This window comes from Geospiza fortis, unplaced genomic scaffold (assembly GCF_000277835.1).
Source record: "Geospiza fortis unplaced genomic scaffold, GeoFor_1.0 scaffold130, whole genome shotgun sequence".
Taxonomy (NCBI): domain Eukaryota; kingdom Metazoa; phylum Chordata; class Aves; order Passeriformes; family Thraupidae; genus Geospiza; species Geospiza fortis.
Window position 1 is genome coordinate 11,815,216 of NW_005054300.1, and position 9,975 is coordinate 11,825,190.

Below are 9,975 nucleotides of genomic sequence, written 5' to 3' on the forward strand. Positions count from 1 at the left end.
TGCGGTAGGTTCCTTTTCTGGAGACTGCTTGTCATCCTGGTGAAAATGATCATCAGGACTTTCTTCCTTAGGGTCATTGAAGTCTTCAAGGGAAGCTGTAGGATCCTGCACAGCATCTGCCTCCTGACTATAGTAATCATCTTGCTTTTTGCTCTCTGGATCTTGTAGGCTAACTTTTCTGGCATGTTCTTTACATGTTCTCATTAACTGATGGTCAATTTCTGGAGAAGAAGAGGTGCTAAGCACACCCGAGTCACAAAATGAGTCTCTGATGTGAAGCACAAAGCTCTTCTCTGAGCCCGTAGGCGTTGATGGAGAATTAGCACCGCTTGGCAACTCAACCCCTGAGTCCTCAGATTCAAATTTGGAGAATCTGTGGAGCCGGCACTTGGACTCGAAGGCGCTGAGGTCAGGCAGGGTGGCTATGCAGTCCGTGCTTGCTGGGCCATCCGCACAGTCTGCATCTGCTGTCGTGGCTGCTGCATCTGGACTTCCCAAGCAGTCTGGTGGGACACTGGCACCGGGAAGATGGGACTCCTCTGTGCAGGCTGTGTCAGCTGGAGCCTCTGGGATTAACCCTGGGTTTTGAATTCCTTCATTGCTCAGTATCTTCATGTGTGTTAACACGACTTTGTCCTCAGCAGGTGGGCTCTTCTTACCTGCAGAAAAGAAAACAAGTAGAAGGTCACAGGTGGCTACAAAACTCAGTGTCTAATGCATCCCCTGAGGGATGTGGAATGTAAAACTGCCTATACCAAGGTGGTAGAGGGGGACAGCCCTAATTTGTTTTTCTTGAGCTATGTGAAGCTTTCTTGTGGGCTTTGCTGCAACAAAAGTCTTGTGTTTCATAGCCTCAGAGTCCTCCAGGGGGGCTCATAAAAGCACAATTCTGATTTGATAGGTAGAAAACAACATATGTAGGCAGGTAACTTTTTAGTAATTATCTGCATATAGATGGAGAGATGTACATGTTCTTTCAGCCTGATAGACATTAATTTAAAGCTCAAATATTTTTTTCCAATTAAATGTATTCTGAACCAGCAGAAAAAAAAGAGTAAAGTGAAATCACTCTTCCCAGAGGCTTAAGTGAATTTTGGGTTGCAACAAGCAATTTGAAAACTCTTTGGTATTCTCTGCAGTATTCTCTGCTCACATACTGCATCTAAAAATCAAGTTCTGATAAGAAAAGCAAGTGTAAAAAGCACTGTAGATCTTTTTCACGCCCTGTATGGTTTTAGCTATGAAGTAATGTCTTTAAAGTGAGCTCCTACCTTATTTGTAAAGACAAAAGAGATGGGGGCAGCCTTGCTCAAGAGCTTTTGCACACAAACAAAGAAGACTTGTTTTCAAGTCACAATTATTTTACACAGTAATGTGATAGAACAGTCTCTGGATGAAAGGCTGATCTTCAGGTGTCAAAGATCTGCTCCCAGGTTTTTCTTACTGTTTTTTGGAATATAATATTTCATAGTGCAAACATTTGGATCACGATGGCATGAGAGCCAGTGTGAAAGTTCTGCATCTACCTTTTAGCAAACTGCAAATCTCAGCTCCAAGTACATATGTTTGTGGATTTGGAACCAAGAATTGATGCAGAACAAAACTTCAGTTTCCCTGATATCTTTTCCCTTAGTGCCCAACCCAGAGTGCCTCAGAGGGCTACAATGCATACACTTTTCTGGATGTCTTACTTTCTACTTCGTTCCCCTCTCCTCTTTCTTTTTGCCTGAATCAGACCAGCATGAGCTTCACAAACTCACTGGCAATAATGTAAATGTCCCTAGGTGGCTAGGAAAGCCTGAGATCCACCCCACCAGGAGTGGATCAGGGAGAGCTGTGCTGTGCAGCTCTCCTCTGCAGTAACCCAGAAGCTCCCTGTTTCAGAAATAACCCATCTTTACCTCCTCCAGCTTGCTTTCTGCAAAGTACTTAGATAAGGGAAACTTTTATTCATTAAGGCCAAAGCTAACTCTTACATGGATCATTTTCTACTTTATTTGAATTCCCTTCATTTGATCTTGAGAATTTCCTGGCATACCACTGAAACATGCCCTTTGCTGTTCATAGACACCCACTGATTTAATATTTTACACTGGATTTTTATGAAGGGCAGTCAGTGATAAATAATCTGATGGGCTTCTTGTGGTACATAGTGCTAATACCCCTTATATAAGATTTGTTTATCATATACAGAATTGCACTGCCTCCCTTAGCAGGATTCACAGGCATCTTCCTAGTGCAAAGAGCCATGTTTGGGACAGTCAGTGCTAGACCTCACCAACACAACACCAGGATGTTGCTGTAATGAGGGACAAGAAAAAGACATTACCCAGGAAAGCTCATGAGGACCTGCCTGTGCTGGGCTCTGTTGTTATTCTTCCACTTTTGGGATATGTATGAGGGACCCTGACCCGAGGACAAGGAATAGGGTGACTGGTTTGCAGCTTCACATACAGCAAAACATCAGCTCTAAGAGGGAGCTGGATGCCAGGGCTTGGAAGGAGGAGGTGGAACTGAGTCACTTTGATTTGGAGTCAAGAGGATCTACCTGCTCAGCTGCAAACACCTCTTGGCAGCCAGACACAAAATGTTGTATCTGCATGAAAAATACAAGGCTTACAGGCTCTTCTGATGGCATCACTACCCAGCTGGCCAACAAAACCACCAAAAGTCAGGAGGAGAGCAGTTGCATTCTTGCAATTACTTTTAGGAACAAACCATACAGCTGTCACTCTTACCAGGAATTACTATATGCAATGGTAGTTCTTTCCCACAGTCTGATTGTTCTCACTTATTAATCATGCCATGCTTTCCTTTGACTGGAGATTCTCTCACTTCTTTCAATCTGTCCCTGTTTTTTCTTGCTTAACTGGTTTCACCCTGGCCTACACAAATATTGCTTTGTCTGAAATCAGGAAGCAGCATATTAAAATGAGGTCTTGCTACTTACAGAAGATGTCAGATGCTTTACTGCATATCTTTTAGGACTACAAAAGCTGCAATGTGAACAAGAAGGTTTGGCTGGAGTAGAAAGAATAGAAAGTAAGATGAAATCTTTGACCCTCTGTGGGATGGCCGCCTTAATGCCAACAACAGTTCTTTGCTCTCCCCTTACTGTGGTCACTAGCAACATGTTTTACAAAAATTGTTTATCCGTTCTAGGCTGCAAACCATTGCTCTCAGCACTGTCAGGTCCTGCAAACCACAGAGCATTTCTGATTTATTCTTCCAATGCCCTGTGATGAGGCAAAATGTTATCATCCCCCTACCACAAGACCAGAATACTGGCAAAGGACAATAGGATTTTGCAACACACTTCGGCACCTCATCCTCATTCATTTAATAATATTTTCCCGTGGTCAGTGAGGTCATCTATGCTACAGCAGAAATATCTCCAGTGATTAAGGCAGTGACCTGAAACTCAAGTTATTCTTGCTGCACCTCACTGACAGAACAGTCTCTCTTCTTCCTCTCTGTTAACTGGATTATAGAATCTAAACCATGGGGCTTCCAAGAGGCAGATTGTTCCTGCTACAGATCTCAAAAGAGGCACTCAGCTCTTTCAAGCATATTGCTAACAAACACCAGAATGGTGCAATTAAAGTTCATCTGCTTAATTGAGGGGAAAAGGAAAAAAAAGAGAAAAAAAGCGACCCAGACCCTCAGCTGCTATAAATTAACTCATTTCCAGGGCCCTTAACAGAACTGTGTCAGCTAATTTTGGCCGAGGGCTTGGCCTGTAAGTGCTTTGTTCAGCAATACCAGGGGCCCTGAGTAAAGCAAGGAAGGGAGATAACTCCTGCCTGGCACTGGAGGAGTGTGCTGCAGGGGTAGGGCTGCAAACAGCCCTGCACGGGGGCTTCTGAAAGGAGGTGTGAAGAACTCCAGAGAGCTGAACGGTGGCATTAACAATGGTAAGATGTATTTACTGGTGCTGGAGACCAGCCAGGTTTAAGGCTGCTGTTCCTGGGAATTCAGCCAAGATTTTTGTTGTTGTTGTTTGTTTCTTGTCCCCTGGACCGGTTTTCCACACCCCTCTGGGGTGGGGGTAAGATAGCAATTGCTGTAGTTTTTAGGAAGCTGGCTGCTACGCTGGTGTGGCAGCCAGGGAAGGAGTGGAGTTTTGTGTGCATGCTTCAGAATCAGTACAGGTTCCTGAAGCATATTCAGCATGTGTGCCCAGGCCAAGCATTGTCTCAGGGTAGTTTGTGCTACTTGCCTAGTAGCCCTTTCCAAGAGTTATATGGCTCTGTAATCACCCTAGAGGTATACAGGATTCCCTGGATTGAAATATATGCCTGTAACTGGTGGTAAGTGATCATGTGTAGCCCTGGGAAGCTGGGTTTCCTGTGCCTGTAAAGCTGGAGAATCAGCCTGCTTCCCAACTCACAAGGAGGTGGTGACACTGAACTAGCTAATACCTGGGGGTAATTGGTAGGGAGTGAAAGGAGCAGATGTGTCCCACCTAAGTCTCTAGAACTTTGCATCATGTTTAAATTGCTTTCTAGGATATTTCTATGTTGCAATTAGCATAGCCTAATAGAGAAACTTAAATCTCTCAAAGGTAAATACCCTCCCAATCACCTCCTGTCCCAAGGTTTCACTTTATTGGGACTTTTAAGTCCAAGTTATTTTTCCAGTTGCACAATAACTAGCAGCTGCCAGGGCTCAGCCTGGTGTATTAGTACAGAGATCACTGACCAGGAGAAGGAGGGCAGATATCTAAATATAAAATTGCTTTCAGGCAATTTTTTTATCCCAAGATGCACGAGATGAACTCAAACCACTGCCCAGAAAAAACTCCTTCATATTTCCAATCCTGCTCAAGCCCAATTCTTGCAAAAGCTCCCACCTTTCTAGTTAACTAAGCCAAAGTCTCTATCCAAATTCCTGTGCTCCAAAGTACTGAAGCCCATGTCTGTTTTTTTTTTTTTTTGCATCTATGCCTGTGACTCAAAGTTGTGTTTTACTGGCAATTCCTTCAGTGCAAGACCTGTTAAGCTCTGCTACATCCCTGAGAGGGTCTGTCGCCTCTGATGCACTGACTTAAGTATCATAGCACATGGTTTTCTGATGTATGCAACTAGTGGAAGCCCTGCTGGACAGGAAGAGGCCAGGCTGGCAGTGGAATGAGTGCTGCTACTGGCAGTAGAGAGCCATACCATACCAGCTCTGCCCTTTGCTGCTCTCTTCCTTTCCAGTCTCTGCCCACCTGTTGTCTCAAAATGTTCATCCTGATTTTTAGGCTACTTGGCATGGGGAGAATCTCTGTTAAACATGGCACAACTGGAGCCAAAGCTTTGCTTGTCTCCATCCACCACTCTCTTATAAAGAATAGCAGAGGTAGAGCCATGGCAGCCTTCTCCTTGTCTCTAGAACTGCTGCAAGGTCCGTGTGCAGTGAACCCATCTGCAGGCTTGTACAGGATGAACAGCCCAGAGATACTTGGAGGAAGAGATTCCTCTCCCTGCTACTGTGTGCCACACGTGCCACAAGACATGCAACATCCTACACACTGCAGCTTATAAGGCCAGCACTTTCCAACTTTACTGTGCCACCAAAAATAGAGGGTATCACCAATGACTTGGGTTGTTGGTGTAGCAGGGACTTAACACAGCTGCCCTGCAAAGGAAGACCAAAGCCAAACCACAGCACTCCTACTATTCTGCTTAGCCCTGAGTACAGGAGTAAGGTGCACATGCAAAGTGCCAGAAAAGGTTTTTCAGCATCCTATAGAGGACACAGCCTGCCTAGTAACTCCTCTCTGGCTCCAGCTGCACCAAGGATGAGACCTTGCCATGCAGGACTGGTTCTGTGATGGGGCTGTGGCCTCCAAGTAACAGACTAAGAGATGATTGTCACCTTTTGAAGAATCATTACATAGCAGTGACTAGTGCATTGGAGTCAGACTCACGACCTAGAAATGAAAGGCTGCCTCTCCTATTCAGTCCTTACATTCCCTCATTTTCCTTCCTTCCCGTACAAAAAGACTCCCTTAGTTTTGTTACTGTGCCACATTCTAGCACTGCTGGCAGGATGGCTCAGGTGGTATTTCCCTTTCATTTCGAAGAGGTGGTTTTTTTTCTCACCAGTGATGAGGTCTCAATTTCCCAGCATTTAAGAGAGAAGGGGTCACTTCCTTTCTGAAACAATAGGCATTTTTTGCTGATGACTTTTCCCCCACGTGTGCTGAAGGGTGGGGTCGGGCGCTGGGGCCGTGCTGGCACCTCCTGAGCAGCCCCCACGCAGGGCCAGCGGGAGCCGTGTCACCCCCCCGGCTGGGGAAGAGCTTCCCTAGCACAGCCCTGTGGGCTCAGGCACGGACAGGACCTCAGAGCTCACTAGAATTGAATTACTCTTACGCTTCCAAAAACCCCAAACCAACCCAAAAAACAAAATAAGTCCCCACCCCAAAATATGAGTAACCACTACCAGCTGACCCTCTGTGAGCAAAGTCTATCTCCACAGAGCTTTGCCATGGATTTCCACGGGGTGGGATCACCCGACTACCTGGTGCTTTACTGGACTGTTGATCCCAGTCCTGGCAATGGCAGAGGTGCTACTTGTCACCAGAAGTCTGCAAACTATCTGCCTTCCCTAATGCTCTTCAGGCAGAGTGCTGAGTGTGCTGCCGGATCTTGGGCTGCCCAAGCTCAGCAAGGCTTCTCCTTAATAATTAGGATAATCACAAGCTAAAAAATTTGTACAGAAAGCCTATCACAGGGTCTGTTGTCTTCAGTGCACCAGTTACAACTTCTACCTACAACAGCAGAAACTTGTGAAGGCATGAAAATCACTGTCGGGGTTTAGTTTGTTTGGTTTGCTTGTTGTTCTGTTTTTTTCTTTACTGGAGTTGTGACTGAAAAATTCACATTTGCAGGGGAACGTGCTGCCATGTCGTAACAGTATTTGCACAATAGATCAGATTATCTAAACTTCAATTTATCCAGCTGGAGAAGTGAATTGCACGTGGATTTCATGAATATACATATACAATTTGTTTTGCTCAAAATGTTGCGTGCAAAGGAATAGTTACGACAAAGCTGGATTTCAGATAGTCCTTGAACAAAAAGCATAAAGTACTTAGATCCTTTGACTCCAAGGTGGTCTCTAGTCTCAATGTTAGTTAGGTGTGTGAAGTTCCTAAGGATCGTAGTGTGGTAATATAACGTGACCAGAAATGTTCTAGGTCCCCACAGGTGCAGCTGGTAATGATAAATCCCTATAAAGTAGATGCCGAGAGAAAGATAACAGGGTTCAAGGACTCTGAAACTCTCTGAGGAAACATTCATTGCTTTAGTATCTATGTTTTAGAAAAGAGGAGGTAATTATAGCTCTTTTCAAGCATTTGAAGAAGAATGAGAGGGAGATTGTTCGATTGTTTACTGATTGATATAGTTGGGTGAACTAAAGAGGAAATGGATTTCCAAGTAGAGAGGCCACTTGACACTTTTACAGCTTGCTCCTATTCATTCCAAGTGACCTGTGAAGTTTTCGAAACCTAGCGACAGGTCTGATAGATTAATGACCTCTGGCAGAAGGTCCCGGGGCACAGCAGGTCCCCTCAGACCACCTGGTTTATCAGTTAGCTGTGTAGGCTGGCAGTCACCAGTTTCTAGAGCAACACCTGGCCCTGTGCACCGCACCAGCTAAAGCGCTGCTCCCACTCGTTTCTGCATTCTCTCTGCAACTTATTTCTTTGTGTCTATGATCCGGTGGGAAAACCTGGCCAGGGATAATTTTGGTGCACGAGGATTAGTGCCTAAATCCTCCCTGCTCTGCAATGTAACCACTCCTGAGGGCTGGGGGAGGGAAGAGGTTCAGCCCCTACAATCACCTATGGGTCTTCTTTGTGAGATTTTTGTCAGGGAGATGACAGCTGCCACTAAAGACCTGCAAATCCTTCTCCCTGGAAATTCCCATGTGTTCCTCCAAGAGAAAGGTTCAAAACCTTAAATAAAGGAAACAGTGATTTGATGAGCAGCTCTGTATAACAGCAAAAGATTATTTAGCACACAACTCAGTGATATGTCTGAGCAGAAAATTAAAACAATAGAAACAAATATATCACACATTGGCAAAAACTGTCTAATTTAGATCTTTTCCTTGTACATCTGATCTGCAGGCTGCCTCATATCACAGAGGATTATTCAGCCAGAAATTAACTAGGAGCCGGGAGGCCCTTTGCAAGGATGGAACGTGCACCCCAGGGATGACAGGTATGTAGTAATTCAGGTTTTATTGCCTATAATAGGCTTGGATAAACAACTGTTCAATAGCCCCAAAGACCAAGGCCATTTAGACATCAGTGCTTCAACTGAAGCCAAAGAAACTCGGGAATGGTATTAGAAAGGTCGCTGTTAAGCCATTCTTCATGACAGTCATTGCTGTCCCTTGGTAAAACCCTGGAGAGCTGTTTCTGCTCAAACAAGGTAGCACTGGACAGGCATAACCATGCTCTGGCATGTCTGAAATCTTTTATAGTTGCAGTGAGAACAAGAGCCAAGAATGCTATTTCTGAATAGAGACAGTGTCCAAATCAGGACAGCATAATATTTGGTGTCTTTTTCCTAGCTGAAGTGATTAGAGAGTGATGTTGCTGTTTCTTATTTGGATAAATTCTAGCTGAACCTCTTTTTGATCTCTCAGTGCTCTGCAGGATAACTCTGTTCCCCACCAAAGCTTTCACCTACCCTCTTAAACAATACTGCTGTGTCTAGGTGGTGAGGGACACTTCCATGTGGAAGAGCAATTTTCCTTTCACCTCCTAACCCTGACATGAGGTTTGCACTATATATCTTGGAGGAAACAAGTTCATGGTCAAATTACATCCAGGGCAAAAAAGAGCAGTTTCCACCATATTGCATAACACCCTCCACTTCTTAGGGGGATGCTGGCATGTTCTCACAGCAGCATTGCTCTAGAGCCCTTTGTGTCATTGGGTAGCAGTTTCCAGACTGAGCCTAGGCAGAGCAAGGTGCTGCAGCAGCCTTGCTGGCAGCAGCACTGAACAGTTACCTGCTGGGGCACCTCACAGAGGCTCCAGCTCACACGGAGCTCTAAGTAGCTGTCCCAGACCAGGACAGCTGGGAAGCACAATCCAAGCAGAGAGTACCTGAGTGTCTCCAAGAATGTGTCATTTCTGTGACTCCATGGGAGCAATTGCTGCAGCACCCCAAAAGAAGCAGGAGTTTGGCATAAGGATGGAAACTCGGGACCCCAGGAGGTATCACCGCCCCAAACACAAGAGTTTGCAAAACTTTCACCATCCTGCTGTTGCGCTGCAAACTCTGTCTGTAGCCACGTCTATGCCAAGCAAACCAGCCCAGTGCAGCCATGCCAATGAGACAGAACCTGCCGATCTCGTTTACAGCTGCCACAAGCCAAGCTGAGGGGTAAACAGGGATCCTAAGAGAATTCTGCTACATGGGGCTTGTGATCGCAACGCCTGCAGCTCTAGCTAAGGTATAAAATATAGTGGCTCCATTATACCTGGAAAAGGCATACTGAGACCACATAATTGGTTTGCACGACAGGCTTAAAAATTATAGGTCATAAACTGCAAGACTATAGCTAGCTGCCTTTCTTGCCAGGGTCACCTCATCTGCACAGGAGGGAGCAAGTACCCGCGGCAGTCCCTGTGGGATGGGGATACCCTGCCTAAGAAGCGAGCCGATGTCCGTGCCCGCGCCGTGACAGGCGGAGGGCAGCCCCGAGCCGCCTCACGGAGCGCCGGAGCCGCGCGGTGCCGGGAGCAGCCGCTCTGCTGGGTGCCGCTCCCTCGGCAGCACGGACCGCTCGGAGCCACAGTGCTCCCCCTGCCCTGCTCCTCTCTCCCAAGCTTTGCCACGCTTACCAGGGCGAAATAAGCACGTTTTAAGAGGAAATGAAACCGGTTCCTTAGGCGCGATCTTTGTGCCCAGCAGGGGCTGGCGGGCCGGAGCGGGAGGGGACGCGCCTGGGGCAGCCTTACCT